Genomic DNA, 15,982 nt, shown 5'->3' with positions numbered 1-15,982 from the left:
GGTGTGTTTTCTACCGCTAGTAAAAACCATAAACATGATGATAGCTTTATCTTCAGAGTTAGGGAAAGATTGTTCTTAGTTGCACAGTGAGCCTCTAGGGAAAGTGGCTTTTAATTTTTTTATTGTTTTTCTCCCCCGCCCCCGCCGCTAGTGTTACAGAGCTAAAAAACTGTTACCTACTGCTAAAAAATATTCTGATGATAATCAAGGGACTACCGGGCTGTTTAGTTACCTCTATGGTGCATGAGGCATATATTCAGCTTCATATCATTTCTCGCCAACAGCAAATTTCTTTCTGTTTGTAGTGTATTGGTGATTTTGCACCAACATCTTACACAAGAAGTAGGACAGACTCTGATTTTCATTCGTTTACCTTCATTCGAAAACTGGATTTATTCCTGGTGATGAACTTCTTTATTTTAACATGACTTATTATTTCTTATGAGCCTGGGTTACCTTCTTCTGAAAACACAGAAAGCCTGTGGGTATAAACTAAACCCACATTTCAAAATGTGGTGCTGGATTTCTGACAGGACTTTAGCTCTGCATTTAATTATAAACATTTATGAATCTTGTGTTTGGGCTATATTATTATTAGTTTCTTACTCATTAGACATGTTAGTAATTTAGCTTATTCATTCAACTACATTGACTCTTCTGTTACCTCTTTTTCATATATTTTAACATTCAATATTTTAAAAACATAGAAACTGTAATGGGTGTATAAAATGAAAACAGAATTTGAATCCTAAATTGTGCATACAGTTATATCAATTACACATATAAGTTGGGTGTGTGCACCCACAGTAACCACTATGTACTGCTTGGTTATGAACACATTTACAAACTTGTTGATAAAAACTTACTAAGCATGTAGAATATAGATGTGTAATTGTGTATAAATTTATATATACGAACAACTGTGCCCCTAGTCGCTGCGAAACTAGACTTAGTATGTTGTGTTAGTTATTTGTTTTCTCCAAATCATTCTCTGACCTTTAAAATGAGGAAAATGTACATTTTAATGGTATTTGTTATCAGTAAAATAGATACGTAATTGGAAATGCTAATAATGGGAGCTGGACATTCCACTAGTAATAGAATCTGAGAAAAATGCATAGCTACATTATTTTTCAATCCCTAATAAAAGTCGTAATTAAAAATACTTCCTGTACTTTCTCCTTGAGGCACAAGGGAAAGGTCCTCAGTATCCTTTTAATGTACTTCTATAAAATTAAAAGATATGCTGTATACTATATTGCTTCCCAATTGTCAACCTCTTGAAATAAATTTTGTTCAAAATTCTAGTGATGCTCTAGCTTAACATAAAAAAAAAAAATGCAAGTCTTGCCAAGCTCAGGTGAATAATACCAGCTACTGTAATGCTTAATTGAAATATTTTGTAACTGGACTGCAATGTAGTGTTATAAAGTGGAGTTACCTAGTAGGCTAGGGTAGTTTCACCCCAGCTAAAAACCGGTATATTAACTCTGAGAGCCCTGTAGCCGTGTTTTGGAGAACTAGTTCAGTGGAAATGAAGGTTAATAACCAAATTTAATCTACTTTTCATTGTTCATGTTCCTCATTTTTCCCTATTTAGATTCTGTTTCTACCTTTTCTAAGGTGAACTCCATTGGTTTAGGTGAGGGAAGTACCCCTTTGAAATCTAGAACAACAGAGCTTCACCAGAGATTTTACCAGACAGGGTTTTAGTTTGTGTTTTTTAGACTAGTATCTTGTCTAGTATGTCAAACTATGGAAACCTATTGATGATTAACATGATTGAGGATCACAATTCAATTAAGAATGCCAGAAATTGAATTGCCAGTAAAGTTGGCATCACGGTGTCGTTTTGTGCCCTGTAATTCCTGACTGATCACCAGCCTCCTTACCCGCATGTTGTTTTCCCTGGAAACAGCTAAATGCACAGGCACAGCTTTGCTTTATAATTGCAGCAATGAATTCTGCATTCCTGGAATAACAATACCCTGAAGAAAATTCAAAGTTTCATCTCCGTTACTGAAAAAGGTGTTAGTCTTGATCCATTGAGCTCACATGCCTGCATACAAAATAAAGCATTCTTAATCTAGAATAGATTTAGCCGCGTTGTTATAAAACATCACCTTTCTCATTAATTTAATGCTTTACAGCTATCACTGTCTTTGAACAAACAAAGGAATCAAAAGAAAACTGATCTGAGCAGCAGTCAATGTTAAAGCAGAAGATATGAGAATAGCTGCTATACATACAGCATAAAATATATACACCCTTATTAACACTTTGGGCCCTCAACACTGATGCAGACAGATGCAGATAAACTGATGCTGCAAACCCTGCTACCAGTCGTTGTGATACCCACCTAGCCTTCGGGAGAACTGCACTGCCAGTTTGGGGGAAGGTTGGGTGAAATTCTCATTGCCCTTGGATAACGTATTTTGGTGTTCCCCAGAAATTTGTTCTAACACTCCTTTCCACCCCCATAAAGAGACTGTTCTTCAAGACGTATCACAACTTCTCTGAAACTTTTCATTAACAAAAAACAAAATGACAAAGCAATGATGTTTGTAAGTGATCACAAGTCACCTTATTTTCACTGAAAAACTGGCTGTTGTCCTGTGAAGCACACATTGGACAGTTGAAAGGCCAATAAAGGTACTTGCTCTTGACCATTTAAACAAATGAACCTCATGTGGCTGAAAGCCTTTGAGAAGCTTTCTAGTTTAAGACACATACTCTGAAAATTGAAAGGCATTTCAAACCTCAGCTTTATATGAACTTCCTATCCGATAACTAATCACATAAAATAGCAATTCTCTCATAACCTCCTCCATCTGAACGCTTGAACTGAGCCTAAACGAGTCACCTTGGTTCAGGCTACAGTCGTGGGAGGGAAACCTACTTCATCCCATCCTCAGATAAGCATCTCAAGCAGGATGAATTTCTCTCTGGAGATGCCCTTTCACTATACATTAGACAGCAGCCTAAACTGCTAGGACAGACTGCACACTTAACTCTTAGATGTGTGTAGTTAGGAGGGATAAATCACAAGCAATGTGAAGTGCCTCAATTTTTGACTTGTAAAATCCGAATAATAAAGATTTTTTACATTATGAAGCTGTAACAAAAATACATTAATGTCAGTAATTTACTCATGTAATGCAAAGCATTTACATACATTTCTAAGCTGATAGATGGCATATATAGATTGTTCCTAATTTGATTTTTCATATGGGCTTATAGTCTCTACAGTACAGACCCATCTCTGAATGAAAACTGAAAAATTTTCTGAAACAAAATGTTGTTTGGAACTATTATTTGAAATGATCTTTTCTGTGTGGCTTTATGCTGATAACATGGCTCAGAAAAAAAATCTGGAACCACATATGGAGCTCTAACAAGGAATACTCAAATACTGTTACAATAGGATAGTTTGTCATCACTCCAGTCTAATAGCTTGTCACTACTCCAGTGTTTAATTTAAATTAAATCTCTACAGATACACCGGCATGGAATGTTTTATCTAATTGTTTCTTTGTGTTTCAGCTGTCATAATCTTCCCTTTTAACACGGAAAAGACTACACATTGTCTCCTTGTCAGCAAAGAACAAAGCATGCTCTCAGAAAAGAGCATCTGTTCTACTCTCTTCCTCATCAGAAATATATATACTTATATGCTGGAAGAGCAAATAATCAAAACAAAAAGTCATCTTGTGAGTGTGGACAATGCTGCACCATCACCTGTGTTTTTGAGGGCCAGAACAATAAAAATTTTTGTATTAAGCATTTTCTTGTCACATTTTTGATTGATCTGTTTTCAGCCATTTTAGTTCATAGCTTCATTGCTTATTCAGCTGTCGTGATGCACATTATTCCTTTTTATGGTTAAAACCTGTTGCTGTTGTTAAATCTAATTCTTTTAAACAAGGTAAACTGCCTGCAAACCCAGAAGATAAGAATAAAAATTAATTTTGCAAAATTTTAGCTATCTAAAAGACATCAAGACTAAATTAGTTGTCTAGGCTGCCTTTATAGATAGCGGAGGGAGACAGATATCTTCTCATATTAGTTTATCTTGTCCTAAAATAAGTATCTGAGAGAGAAAGAATGAATCAGTCCTTAGAGATCTCCGTTTCCTTCTCTGACTGCACCAGAAGCCTGGACAACTAGTTGAGATTACACACCTCATATTTATATGGCTAAAGGCCAGCCCCATTCTAGAGTGAAAATGTGGGAATCTGAGTCTCTCAGGAAAGGAAGGAGTTAGAGGCAGAAGGGATGGGCATGGTCTCCTCTGGAGAAACGAGGGAGAGGTGCAAAGGACTAGAGGGGAGGCTAGAGGGGAGGTTTTCCAGTTGGAGACCAGGGTGAAGAAAAGCTGGAGGGAGGAGCAAACCAAACACTGTCTAGTGGGGCCTGCTCCTGTTGACTCGCTCATGAGATTTGGGTTTTGTTTTGGTGATTCATCGTTGCATTTCTTGTGAAAAAATATAATTAATAAAAAAATTCCACGCTCAAGACTGGCTTGAGTTATGACAGTGACCAAAAAAACCCTTTAATATGTGTGTCTGGAAACTGGAAAAAAAAATCAAAGAATAGGAAGAAGTTTTCTCTAAAAATAGTCTCTCTCTTACTGATACTTGATCTGTTATTCCTGTCTCAGTATCATCATCACCACCTGTCTATAAGCATCTATTTCCTAGGATTCCCATGACAATAACATTTATATGCAATTTTTGTTACTTCAGATTCTGTTAGTTGGAAATTGCTGTCTCTTATTTTAAGAGTTGCAATACAGCTAAGTATTTTCTGATACCTGCTTGTAACCACCCTAGTGGGAGCTAGAGATTATTTCATTGTTTTGAGGAAAATGTGGGAAAGAAAAAGCTATATTCTTTATTTGCTATATTCTTTTAGTGTTTGAACCTCTGTAGATCCTGAAAGCGGTGTTACACAAACATGTTAGAGCTCTATATTCATTTATAGATAAAGGAAAATACTTCAGTATCCTTTTCTTCATGACAGGTTACAAAGTTGAACACATCTGGTCCTATCTTTTGGATATCAAGTTCATTTTATACTCTTAGCCTTAATCAGATCCCCCTTCTAAAACCTGGAGAGGAATTTGGAGTGAGATTCATGCTTGCCAAATTTTTCTTTAGACCCTTACCTGATCTCCAAGCACTTTATGTTTCCCTACTGGGAGACTTATTTTTCAAAGAGTTAGACTGGGATAATAACGAACGCATGGTCCGTGCTGCTTATTATGACCTAATTTCTATGAAAGAGCAAAAGATGCAATCTGTTATAGAAAGTACACTAAATGAATGCTGACCCAAACTGGTTCTACAAAAATGCAGCTAGGTACGGTCAGACTGAATCAAACCCAAGCACTTTAGACAATTTTTTTAAATATTTTTATTGATATGGGCTTATATACTACCTTATATACTACTTGATGAGATGGTTTCCAGCATGGATTTTTTTCAGACCCTCAAATACAGGCAGCCCAAATAAGTGTCTCCAGATGAGCCAGGATTCTGGTTTCTAATTGAAAGCAAAAATCAGGTTGGAGGTGAAATGCAGAATTAGGAATCCAGTTTCACTCCAAGCTGTTCTAGTCCTTTGTCTCCTTTCATTATGAAAGACACAAGCGCATTTCCAAAAACTTTATACTGAAAGTAAAAGTTGTGAATGTTCATTAGTATGTAAGCAATGTAATGCCTGTCTTTATAATCAGTGCACTTGTTTCAGACAAAATATCTAAAGCCCTGATTTTCACAGCTGAAACATGGCAGCAGTATTGACAAGGCCATTATCTCAGTGCTATGATTGTGCTTTGATTTCAGAGGATTTCATGGCAGGTAGACATATACGCTTTGGAAGACAAAAACTGGAGTTTTAAGTACATTTCAATTACTGAAGTGCTGCAGTTTATTTTGTTTCCTATGTTAGGTAAATGACCTATCCAGGAGTACAGATGGATTGCATCCTCTGGGGCCTTTGTGGTTAAAGTGTGGCCAATTTTTGTGTTCTACTTTGTTTTGTTTTGCCTTTTTTGTTTTTAACCAATGAAAGTATGCACTTAATCAGTGAGAACTATGAATTGCAGCCTTTTATAATTTCAGACCCCTACATTTTTCTAGAGGAAATGAAAACTACTTGAGAAACTTGAGAAAGTTCACATACTTATCTTTCTATATAGTATTTATGATCTATTTTTAAGATACTTTTCTTGGTCCCATAGATCTGTGGACAACAGATTGAAAAAGAGCTGATTGAATAGTGGTCTAATGATTAGGCTGTAGGATGAAATTTCTTCCGTACTGTACAAAAACCTTCTGTCTTCCCTTCTTTTTTTCATTTGCTCATGCATTCAAACCTAAGCCTGGAAAATGGAACCATCTGGTGATTCCTTCTAAAGTTTTCCTTTTCAGTTCAATGTCTTTTCTCATAGTGTCTGTTTCTGTATTTGAGTACATAGTTCTTACTGGAGCAAAACTCTCGGCGGACTTGGTAAAGCCAATCTTAAACTGCTATTTCAAAATCAGAAAAGCAAAGGTAGAAATAAATGGGTAGGAATAACAGAGGAGAACAGACTTGGAAGGAAAAAGAGAAGCAACCAGAAGACAAAAATAAAGTGATGCGTCAGGGGAGACGAGGTGTGAGCAAATGGTACAGGAAAACAGGAGTTTAGTATTCAGGGAGAAAAAAGAAGAAAATCTTAATTGTATAACTAAAATGTATATATTCTGCCCAGTCACAGACCCTACTGCCAAGAGATGAGTTAATTTACCAGAGTTGGGTTTTTTTGTTTCTTTATTTTTCAATATGAAAGAAAATTCTGGATCTAGTGACAGCATTCCCTCTATGCTGTAACATAATGTGTTCGTATTTGAAATAAGATAGCTCCCTTTTTATGTCATAAGGAGTCGAAAGAACTGTAGAGATTTGCTTGTCCTTCAGGCTTGTCCTTCATCCCCTTTGTGCTGCTGTGTCGGGGTAAAGATGGTGCAAGGTAATGATTTCTCATTAGTGTAAGCACAATTTCTATCTTTTCTGTCTCTGTTTTTTGGTTACTGCATCACTCAGAACCAGCTCTCTGAAAAAAATAGAAATGTAGTCTCCTATTTAGATCACGCACTGATGATGTAATCTATTGTTTCCGTAGCAAGGAAAAAATACAGTAGAATTGCTATGAAAAGGTTATTTCCTTTTGCCTTCATTTGTAAATTTAAGTTAAATTACAGATAAGTCAAACTTTGGGTTTTAAGCTGTACCAAATTAAATAGTCGGAAAAAGGTTTTGCAATTTCGTTCTACAAAATCAGCTAGAAACCCTAAGAATTTATAGCTCTATTTTGGCTTCTTGTTTTCCCAGCTTATCTTCAAATTAAGTAAATACATCATCATGATGCTTGCTTTAGGTAGTTTTCAACACTACCATTGTATATCATATAATCCAATGTCAAGACTTCCAAAATACCTATCTTGCTAAATCAAAGCGATTTAAAAAATATGTTTAAGGGTTAGTCAGGAGAATATTTACATGCCCATTTACATTGCACAGCCTATAAATTGAGACATGCTTTTGGAGAAGTTCTGTGACTCTGAGTTTGCTATCTTTTCTGTTTGCAGGAGATCGGATGGTGTTACCTACCTGTGACAATTCTTTATTGTACATGACTTCCACAATGATAGCAAATATCTGGAATGCATAATGTTGCACATATAAACTGATGCTGAAAGGTTAATGAAAGAGATGCACTGTAGTCCAGGCTGGGACTTGCCACTTAGTGGTGTATTAATATCTACTCAACCATTTAAAATGTTTCTTTTTTATTTTCATTAGATTTAGATTACTTCCTAATTTATTTTTGCTTGATCGTGTTTTAGACTGAGGAAATCTCTCTAACTGAAGTGGCATCAAATGTTGTTCATGAGATTGCTGTTTGACTCATTGCACTATTGAGGTTAAGGCTCACACATGAGTTGGCAGAACATTTACATCCTGGTGATTACAGTAATGAAGTGAGTTCAATGCTCCAGAGTAATTCTTTTGTGTGAAACTTGGACTTAGACTTTTCAAATCCTTTATAGACCCCAAACCAGGGTCAGCTAAAGAAAAAGTGATGTACTCGTCATACCTCATCTTGAATCACCTGGTTACAAGTAATTTTGGCTTCCTCTATTATAACAAACTAGCGTGCAGGCAGTTAAAAATACAGATCAAAGAGTCCAAGTGCACCAAGAGGCACACTATAAACTCCTGTAAGAGTTATGAAGAGCTCCTGTAAGAGCTTAAAATTGAGAAGGAAAGCTAGAGCGGGTGCCGTAAATGTAACTCACGTAATGATAATCCTCTTTGATTGTATTCAAAGGGCAGGAAAATGCCTGTATGGCCTGGTTGCATGTGTTAACGGCAGAGAGCAATGCTCAGGGGCCTTGTGGGAACCTTGCAGACCAGCCCTGGTTGCAGCCCCATGGCTGGCGAGTGCGGCAGGGATGAGAGCTCCTCGCAAGAGCCCTTCCAAGCCATGCGACACACTTGGTTAGTCTGTTTAGGGCATCTAACTCAAACTCGGATTGTAACTATCTTTGTAAAGTCTGCAATAAATACTTTCACAGCTGTGATTGGAGATGGACAAACAAGATTTTGGAAGCTTCTTTCAGGAATAAACCTGTGTTTGTTTAACTGGGCCCTGCGTTCCCATTTTCCATCCATTTTCAGTAGGAGGTTCCTGTAAGTGCTTCCGGGTAGGAGTTGTATTCTCATTATGTGTTTGTATAGAAACTAGGAAAGGTATAGTTTTAGATATTGTTGTAACAAAAATAGAAGTAACGGTGAGGAATGAAAGGTTTGCTAGTGTTTTCCAGCTTGTCTGGTTTAGGAAGTTAACAGTTCGTTTTGTGAGATTTTGCTCTTTCAGAGGAGGATATTTTGTAAGTTGTAGGCTAGAAAGGAAATATAAGTGACTTGCTTGTGTTAGCTGCATATTTTTATAATGGAAGTTCTGTTTGTTTTTTATAGAAAGGAGTCTTTTCTTTTTGGGTGAAGGAAATAGAAATTACACTATTCCTTTCAGAAAAATATGCCTATTCTGTGTGCAAATAATACTGTTTTTCCTGGGCAATGGACCGTATATCTATTTAGCAAAGGTTACCTGTCTCAGTTTCCTGGAGAGTTTGATACTTATGGTTTAATTTTATTATTTTCATCCTTGCATTTTTTTTATTGTAAAATTTTGTTTACTTAATAAGAACGGGTGGCTGAAGTGGTTTTGCCTTTGCAGTCTAGTTCAAGATCAGGAAACTATCCTAAGAAAGCCTTAAATCAAACTCTCTAATATATCAGTCCATATGTTTGTTCACTGATGTTCATCACCTTTTGCAGTCAGCTAAAGAACTTACTGCTTAGTTAGAGTGTCAGAGTGTCATTGATCATGTTCCTCACTTTAACAGAAGTATAGAACTATGTTACTGGAAATCTCATACTTTGAGACATTTTGAGTAATACTTTGCATCATGCTTTGTTTCATTTCTAAAATATGGTTATGACTTTTTATTTTTTATAAAGCACCTATAAATAATTTGCAATGTGTCTCATAAAATGTCAAAGCAGATCTTTGTCAAAAGAGCCCCTATCACTCACATGGTACAAATGGTTGCAATCTCAGGTTGATTTATTACAAGAAGTTCTCTAGATGTACAAAAATAGGAGGAACTTCATCAGAATAGGCTTACCTACCTGCATTAAGCGTGCATTTTACTGTAGAATCTTCTGAAATTAGTACATGACAGTAAGGACAAATTTATGTCACTGGTAGGACGTAATGGGATATTTCACTGAAAATAGCTAAATGATGGCTTTTGCTGTAATAGGTATTTCTGTACGTCATAAAATTAAGTGTTTTCCGCTCTGACTTTAAAACTCACTGATCTTATCATCTTACTATTTAAATGATCTTATTTTTTGTTAGTAAAAAGGAATAATGCTCAGTGATGTCTGAATGGTTGCGGTACTGGAAAACAGTTTTTGAGGCTATTTTTCTTGAATGCCTTATATTCAGTTTGAAATATATCATCTTTGATTTTCCTAGCTATCAAATGTCTATAAGACAATTTAGTGTCTAACAGAGAAAGGAACGTTGCAGTATTTAACTGATGTTTTGAACACTATTGGCCTTTCAGTGAAAAGCAATGTGGTGAAGCTCAACATTCAGCATAAATTTGCAGTTCATTTTGTGTTGCATGTAATGATATAGATTGCTCTCTTCTTCCAAATAGTATTTTCAGATTCTGAATAGGAGGATTGACTTTAGATGACAAACCTATAAAAACACGTACAGTGTGTGCATAATTGAGGCAAGCAGCAAATGCTGCTAGGTAGTCTGCAGGATAATAAAATCTGAATTTCTAAATCATTCTCATTAGGTTCTGCTAATATGGGAAGTTCATTTTTACCTTTGAATTAGTTTCTACTTCAGTCAGTCCCAGCCATTATAATGTTGATATGTTAGTCTTCCATCTACGGAGTAGCAGTGTTAAACAAAAAAGTAGTCACTGACCTTTGGTGTAGCCCCTCCATTGGCACATTTATTAAAATTCAGGCTGGATGTTTCCAAAAAGGCTGAGATAGTCACCTAGGCAACAGTGAAACAAATAAACCTTAAGAGAAAGTGATGCCAAAGAGATTTTCTTTCTGTGCAGGTAGTAAAAATGGACATAAAACAGTCAGGTGTTAAATAACTTGGATGTAGAAGAACTAACTGACTTTAATGAGGAGAGATGGTGTTGCAGAAGTACAACAAAAGAATAAAAAAGGCATATACATCCTGCTTTCTCATGTGGATAGAAATTCACCCTACTTGAGCAGGGGGGTTGGACGAGATGATCTCCAGATCATCTGTGATTCTGTGATTTGATGTTAGGAGTCAATCTCATTCAGTGTTCTGTGCGTAAAAGGAGTAAATGTAAGACCAACTATCACTTAAAGAAAAAGGAGAAACTACGTGATAGCAGAAAAATAAAGTTTATTTTACCATAAGAAAGCCCAGTGTACCTATAATATTCTCTGTTAAAATATTCTTTATTAAAAACTTATAAGTTTTTATTTATTCAGGTGACTTGTTTAGATAGACACCTCTCAGTCTTTCTTCCTTTCATTTCATTTGCAGGTTGTTCTGTAAATTAGCTTACTGAAAATTTCCTTTGAATATGACTGTTTTGTCTTCTCTTTCTTTCTGCTTCTGTTGCTCTCTCAACCTGTGAAGTATTTTGGGAATGAAGGCGAACAGAAAATGCTTTAAAGGACAAAGTTATATTAGAGTTACATATGGAAAGAAGGAACAAAATATTTTGCCTTTGCCTATGGTCTTGCAGGACGTCTTATTTTTCCTTTTATTTTCTGAGAATACTTTCATGCTTAGGCAATAAACAAGGCACAGAAGCTCTCCTGTTATCCAAAGGCTTCCCTGGCACCCCTGAAGCCATGCGGTATTTGCCTGGTTCCGGTTTCATTGCAAGGTTTTTGACTTTCTGTAAACTTGGGTCAACTTTTGATCAAAAGTGAATAGCAAACTCTGCTCAGGTTGTTTCAGTTTCGCATTAATGACAGAAGGAGCAGAGAGGACAAGCCAATGCGGCTTCATGATGGGTGAGTAATGCAGGATATGCATAGCGAGTACAAGGAGGTCACGATCCCACTCAATTCTTGAAGGGCTTTTTTTTTTTTAAAAAAATCTCCTTTTACCATATACTGCAAAGGTACAGAATTGGGCACTGACTTTGGAATGAGCGATGGAAGACTGAGCACCCTGCAGTGCAGGATAATTTGTTGTATGGTGCAGCCTGCTCTTCCCTGAAGGCTACGTCTGACCCATGAGCTGGTACAGAGGTATAGCAAGGCTGTACCTCTTCCTTTTTGGATCACCTACAACTCAGACATGAGACAGGTGACAGCTGTATTCTGAGCAAAAGGCTTTCTGCTTATGATTAGGAAATATGGGAAGTTTCCCGATTTCTCTTTGGATAAGCATCAAAGCCTCTGTGCTCTGGAACTGCAACTGGAAATCTTGTGACATGAGCTTGCCTTTGAGATTTCCCATACTTTTTGGCTTCTGCTAAGTTGCAAATATGATGAGTACAGCCTCTTTCTGTGTTTCTTTAATATTTATTGAAATTTTGACTTCTAGTCTTGGCCCAAATCTGTAAATACTGAGGTACATAGAAATTTAATATGCTAGTCTCATCATGAACAACTTTTCTGAACTTCTGGAAAATTCTGGAACAGTTTAGTGCCAAATTTTGGACAGCATTTTTGGGTATAGTCTCCTTTTTTGGTACTTTAAAAACGTCTAAAATGTCTACTTTAGACAAAGGAAGCTTCTCTTGTCTCTTTACTGTTCAGTGACTATAGCATTGAGTCTGGCAATTTAAGAGTTTCTTTCTGTTGCATTGAAACTTATTTCATAGCCGTTTACATTTAGAAGAGAACTAAATTTACTGTTGTGTCACATTGAACTATTTTCTTTAAAAATATCCCTTGGAGAGTTTTTAAATAAAAATGTTTCAGCTGAAGGAAAACAATTTTCTTTTTTGTGTGGATTCTTTGAATTTGCTTCTTTGAGGCTTTACATTATAAACCTTAAAACAGAAATGCTCATTTTTCTTTGACTACTATTGTGTTGATTTTCATTTAAGATACTTTTGCTTATGCATCTGTCTACTTCTTTTACCTCCTTATTTGTTCTTTATTCTTCCTTGTTGTTATTTTAGGATTTATTTACAAACCTTTTACTTATACTTCTATTCTTGTCCTACTTAATTCTGTTAATGTCATCATCATGCCAAAAGATTCTGGCATTTCACTTCCTCCATGATTTTTTTGTACTAGTCAAGATATACTTTTACCTTGTTCTTCAGAAATTCACTTTCCTGCGTTAAGACATTCCACAGCAGATTTCTAATTTTTTCCCCTGGGTGCTTACAGATATTTGTGGGTTTGGACATTGTTTTCAAAGCTCCTCTACTCTTTTTTTCTTAGTCCAAATTACATTTCTAAGTCTAAACAATGTGTCACATAAGGCTTCATTCTAGTACTCAAATCATATACAAAAGATCCTTCTGGTACTTACATTACTTTTCATAACTTGCTGGTATTGGAGAAGTGTTGTGATTTTCTTCAGTTACTCACTATTCTTCATTCAAGTAGAGGATTGCAGTGAGAGTTTTCTATCACTATTCCTTGAAATTTCCATTCCTACTGTTAACTGAGCAAATGAAACTTTACAGAGGTGTCATCTACTTTGCAATTACATTAGAATGAGAATTTTGGTCAAATTACATAGTTGGAATGAAGGGTAACATTTTGGAACATGAGGGATCACTGTGCATCCCTAGCATTTAAGTAGTTTATTGTCTTTGGTGATCGTTAAATGCCTGTCAAAAATATTTTAGAAAACTATTTTTAAACTTTTTCCATATTCACTTTTTTTCCCCTTTAAATTCGCTTTTGAATCGCTCATCTGATTTACACACGGAAATAGTTACATTTGGACACTGTAACATGATAAAATGAAAATATCACAGTTTCTTAAAACTAAGGCTATCGAAATGGATAACCATTACAGTACAGTTCCTAAAAGCAAGTTGTATGACAAGTATGAACCTGAGCATAATGTGAAAGTCACACCGTAGCCCCAAGCTTCCTTCTGGCTGCCAAGGTCCTGATTTCTTTCTTCTCCGAAGCCACAGAGAGGCTGGATGAGAGGAACCAAAGAATGAGACAAGAGGGATATCAAAGCAAGAAAAAAAAAAAGGAGATTACCCAAGAGCTTTTCAGCTCTGCTTTACAAAAAAAAATATCTTCTGAACAAAGTACTGGACTGATTTTCCATCATGAAATGAGATTTAAGCATCTGTCCACATTTCCAGTTTGTAGAGTGGGAGATTTTTACTCTGAATTTCTACATTAGCCAGTGCACTCTATACTAGCATTGTATTGGAGCTACTACCTTGCATATGTTGAACATATTGAATAATAACTATAAAAAGAACATTTTCTCTCATCTCAAATTCTTTGAATAACTTATCTTTGTAGAGGATAAATGTCACTTCTCTAAAGCCTTTCCTAAATATTTATAGCAAACTAAATACGAGTTAAGACTATACTTTGGTTGGCTGGTTTGAGACTGGAGAGAGGCTAGTTACAGAAGCAGGGTGGCTGGGACAGTCAATCACTAAATTGTGCTTTTCTTCTGGAAAGGGGGTATGGTGGTATGGAGTTCAAAGGGGTAAGTAGCTAACGGAAGATTTCCTCTAAACTGGTTTAATTTTGTTAGTCTGGGAGCAAAATTGTAAGGCCATGTAAACCTCTTATGGTTTAAAGTTTTATATTATTTTGTAAAATTGGATTTGTGTGAATACGTTGTTGACTTAGGAGAAGGGATTGAAAGAGTCTCACTGTGGTCTTTGTGCTGCAAGAGTGGCTGTGTAAAAGGACAACTTTGCGTAATTTTATATAAAATTGTACCAAAGCCTATAATAACAGGTAACAGGTAGCTAGTTGTCTAGGGACAATATTCTTAGCTCTTTAAACTCTTTCCAGCTTTGTTTTTAGGTGCATGAGTTCTTATTCAGTCTATTAGCATAATTTTATAAACAAAAGCTGACTGTAGCATGATTTCAAATTAACTTATGTTTAGTTGTGAAAATCAATATACCTATATCAAGATGCTCTTGCACAGACATTCTAGTCAAAGGTAGACTTCTGCACATGCTCCTTAGCTTCAGATGTTTATTGTTTCCTCAAATGTGAGCTCATCATGCTGTAGTCAATACAAAGAATTTCCCCTGTACACCTATCAAATGTCAAATACATTGTATTGTTAAAAAAAAAGACAGGAGTGAAAAATTCCCAAGACAGAAATGTATGCCATTTTTCCATCAGTTCGACCTCAGAAAGCAGCAACCTGCCCTGACAAGTACCCTCTTTCTTTGGCTCCCCTTGTATTCTGTATGGTGAGTATTTTTTAAATAAAGCAGGCTGTTTGGTTCTGTCCTCCGAAGAGTTTTATGTCAGACTGAGCAAATTATCATAATTAAAAATTGTACATGATTTACAAAAGGACAAGTATCATCATGGCCTTGTCTTTGATCTTTGTTATAATATCATTATGATCTTTGCAAGTGGTACCACTGAAGTCTTGATTGCTGCTTTTTATCTAGAATGCTGATATCTCTTGGGCAGTTTCCAATAGAAAATCATCACAGAAATAAATGTTCTAAATACACATAGATGTTTTTGGTGTTTTACTTATAGTTATCTTCCATGAAGAGTCTTTACAAGCAAGTTATTTATTTTTATCTCACTCCAGATCTCTGGGTTAGGTCAATGCCTGTGCCTAAGTCACAACATGGTGTAGGGCAAGAGGATCAGAAGTATCGGAGAGCTCTTCCAGGCACTTCTCTACAGCTCTTTTCAGGATGGCTCCTTAGAATAAGCTGAAAAACAAAAGGATAAAAAAAAAGCTTACCAGGCCAAAGGGGATTGTTGGCTGTGGAGCTGCTGGGCAGCTGGGCAGCTGGCTGTGCTATCGGCAGGGCTGTGATCGTTGAATCGGGTACTTGCTGTCTTGGCACCCCTAAAATACTGGAAGTTCCCCATTTACTGCACTGGGACTGGCAATAGCATTTCTGGGCTCTCCTACAAGAATAATGTGGCAAAAAAAGGTCATGCAACAGCCAGAATTTGAGCTCATATTCTTAGAGGAATGAGGTAACTTCACACTTCTTTTTAAATTTCTTTCAAGATCTCTTTCATTGGTGTTTATTCTTTCTATTTACAGAGCAGTTGCTCTTCAAAAGAAAGAAACAAAGATCGTAGAATTGTCAGATCCTTCCTTTCTTTAAAAAAAGAAACAAGTAAACATAGCAATGTACTGTTCTTCCAAATTAAGTTTATGATTTCAAATTTGAGCAAATTA

The sequence above is a fragment of the Struthio camelus genome, chromosome Z (genome assembly GCF_040807025.1).
Source record: "Struthio camelus isolate bStrCam1 chromosome Z, bStrCam1.hap1, whole genome shotgun sequence".
NCBI classification, from domain to species: domain Eukaryota; kingdom Metazoa; phylum Chordata; class Aves; order Struthioniformes; family Struthionidae; genus Struthio; species Struthio camelus.
Note: the sequence above shows the minus strand (reverse complement) of the source record.